Genomic DNA, 4,272 nt, shown 5'->3' with positions numbered 1-4,272 from the left:
GATTGTTGTTTCATTTTGAGCGTCCCGGCCCGACCATAACGCTATTCAAAGGCTAATGTAATATCTCCGTAATGAAATTACCCCCATATGATAGTACAACTCTATCAGTTTAGTATGATATAGCGTGCATCTCTTCTAGTGGATGAAATCAATCGGCAACTTGCAACAAGTAGAAGGGTGTCGAAAAAGTGATTTCTCAAAAACTGGTCAACCAATTTTAATGAAACTTATTATATATATATATATATATATATATATATATATATATATATATATATATATATATATATATATATATATATATATATATATATATATATATATATATATATATATATATATATATATATATATATATATATATATATATATATATATATATATATATATATATATATATATATATATATATATATATATATATATATATATATATATATATATATATATATATATATATATATATATATATATATATATATATATATATATATATATATATAATATAATTCTGGTAAAATTCCTTATGCCAACTTACTAGTAGCGCTGAGCATGCGCAAAGTAAAAATTCCGACTTTTTAAGAAACTAATTGATCAACCTCAAATTTTATTGGTAATAAGGGTAATTCATGTTATAACGAGAAGAAAAAAAAAAGTCAAATTTCCAACACTACTGCGCGTGCGCAAAATACGCCATAAAACTTTTTGTAAAGCGACCGTCAATTTTCTGCAATTTTCACCAATTTTCTTTTGTCTCAACGAGAACAGATACATACCACTTAATAGAGAATGAAATTTCCTATACAATGGTATAGCACAACCATTAGACTCTTGCAAAGTTCTGAGCTACAGTAATTTGAATATTAAGCAAGTGCGCGATGTGCGCTGTTCCTGAAATTGCCGCCAACTTTTCAACTAATGAACTGATAAAGCTCAAATTTTCCAGATAATAAGAATAATACAAATTATAACGAAAAAGCATATAAAATTGATTACACTATTGCGCATGCGTAAAATACATAATAAAACTTTATAAACCGAAGATTAGTTTTCTGCAATCTTCAATTTTTTATTTTATTTATTTATTTATTTATTTTTTTTTTTTTTAACAAGAGCAAACATATACCACTGAACGCAGAATTAAATTTCCTATCCAACGGTATAAACATCCAATGGGCTCGCGCAAAGTTTTAAGCTAGAGTGATTTGATTATTAGACAAGTGCACGATGTGCGGGGTGCCTGAAATTGCCACTCTCTCTCTCTCTCTCTCTCTCTCTCTCTCTCTCTCTCTCTCTCTCTCATATATATATATATATATATATATATATATATATATATATATATATATATATATATATATATATATATATATATATATATATATATATATATATATATATATATATATATATATTCAGAATTGTCCATGAAGTGCTTTATAATACAATTTCGTCTCTCGCAACAAAATTTTATGTTAAAGCGAGTTGAAGCCGAACGTCACGGTTTTTATTTGTATATATATATATATATATATATATATATATATATATATATATATATATATATATATATATATATATATATATATATATATATATATATATATATATATATATATATATATATATATATATATATATATATATCATACGCTACAAAATTGTTATACATATCTAAGATCTGGTAGAAGGTTAGCCCTGCCCATGCAGCGTACTGACAGGTACAGAAAGTCATTTATACCTAAAAGCATTCTTCTCTTCAACCACCTATCATCATTATAACTCTTAGGTGTAAGTAGTCAAAAACTGTATGTGACAGTTTGTGATCAAGGCAGAAATAACTTATTACTGCATGTATACGACAGGATATTAACATTTCATATAAATAGCCCAAGTAATGTTTTTAAATGTTTTTATTGCTTCATTGATGCTATTTTTTTACGTACAAATAACTACTAGGGAACTCTTAAGGCAAAATGAATTTCATTTTGTATACAAAATTTAATGTATTACAATTTGACGAATAAAAATGTATTTTCTTTCTTTCTTTCGAGAGCATATCGCAGCACCTTGCCAGAAATGCTTCCATTCCATCACACTACAAATTATTATTATTATTATTTTTTTTTTTTTTCTGGAGCCGACGAAGTATTACACACATCAATCGATAACATTTATTTCTATGTGTAATGGTACTGTGTCCAGTTTCACTAACACCACATTTAATGGGTGAAACTTCTTGAATGCTGACACTGTCTTTATCTATCACTTATTGAAATATCCCTTCCACGGATGCATTACTGACAGCTTCGCTCGTCAATCGCCTTCCGAGGCGTTTTACTGATACGTATAAAGGATCAAAGAGGTCGAACAGCGAACACACAAAGTCGCAGTACAGCGACTGTCCACATTATACTGTATATATACTGTATGTGGCCATCTATAGCGATACATTAGCCATAAAAGAAACAAGATAGAGAGATTCAGAGGGGTGGACGGAAACTATAATGAGGAATGTTTAGAAATTATAGATTTATGTTAGACTCTACCGAAAGCTTTTTTAAACTATCCCGAAAGGACGATAATCACGATTCAGAAAAGAAAAAAAAATATATAGAAATAGTGGATCATTTATGGAATCCATGCAGATAGTAAGGAAGAAGTCAGTGAGCAGGTGCCCAAAAACCAGAGACAGGGAATCTAAATTATACGTTGTTTGTATAAATGGTTCGAACAGTCACACTTCTTAAGAAAATGCATAATGTAGGGAAACATCAAACGCTGAAGAAAAGTGAATAATCATAAAAGTAAAGTATGGGGCATGTGATACAGCAGCGCTGCACGTGGTTTCAACGTTTATCTCCGCGATATTGGTCTCTGAGCCTGTAACGGATAATATCCCTTATCGGGGAACGCAGGTGAAGTGTGTGTGTGTGTGTGTGTGTGTGTGTGTATCAAACAGAAAGTTATAGGCACATCATTAATAAACTCTACCTAGTATATCATGCAAGGTTCGGGATACACAAGATACTCAACATATAAAATACAAATTAAAGGAGAAGCGAACTAAATTCTTATCGGAACAGGAACTATCTGGCCTACTCTTGGTAACCAACACGCAAACATACAGAACTGTTTTGTCGAAATTCCATTTGGTTGACAGACAAGGAGAAAGAAACTACTTTGCTCACAACCTGAAATTATTAAACAAGAAAATACATATAATAACATAACCTTTCCTAGATAACAAAATATTATACCTTACAGGAGTGCCATCAGTTTATTTTAGGCTTTAATTTATGAATTATGAGAGCTTTTCTCAGATCTACTTAGTTGTTTGCTCTTTTTCTGTACAATTAAATTCTCCTGGATTTTTCCTAATGATGGAAAAGCTCATGTGAATTATAGGTGCATTATTCCTAAAATGATAAACACTTCGTGCTCGAGCAACCACATTTTCAGTTTCGAGACGTAAACCAAAATAACGTACTAAACAATCAGCAAGTATGAAATAATTAACACTATTCGGGCACAAATGTTTAAACAAAAATGTTCATGCCGTATATATTACAATTTGTCAAAACAAATCTACAAGAATCCTTTTCATCGTTTTCTACAAAGAAATGTCCTTATATTTAAAATATAAGTAATACAGAAATTGATCTTCAATGAGACGTAATCAACTATTCACGTATCTTCTTCCTATTAAGAGAAATTATATATATATATATATATATATATATATATATATATATATATATATATATATATATATATATATATATATATATATATATATATATATATATATATATATATATATATATATATATATATATATATATATATATATATATTATTATATATTATATGTTACAGTAAGATTGTGAAACTAGTGATTTCGTGAAATCCCTAGAACTTTCAGAGAATTCGTGAAATTACTGTTTCACTTAGGGACTTCATGAAATTACCAAAATATTTAGGGATTTCATGTATTTACTGGTTTCACTGTAAACCCTCGTCACCTCAAAGCATCGTCATCAGTAAACAAAATGTTCAGCCATGGCTGACAGTCCCTGACCTAACCTAACCTAAAATTTCAAAATAAATCTTCTGTTGTTCTATAAAGTCAATAAGTGAAACAGTAACTTCACGAATTCCCTGAAAGTTTTAGGGATTTCACGAAATCCCTAGTTTCACAATCTTGCTGTAATATATATATATATAATATATATATATATATATATATATATATATATATATATATATATA

The sequence above is a fragment of the Scylla paramamosain genome, chromosome 45 (genome assembly GCF_035594125.1).
Source record: "Scylla paramamosain isolate STU-SP2022 chromosome 45, ASM3559412v1, whole genome shotgun sequence".
NCBI lineage: Eukaryota > Metazoa > Arthropoda > Malacostraca > Decapoda > Portunidae > Scylla > Scylla paramamosain.
Note: the sequence above shows the minus strand (reverse complement) of the source record.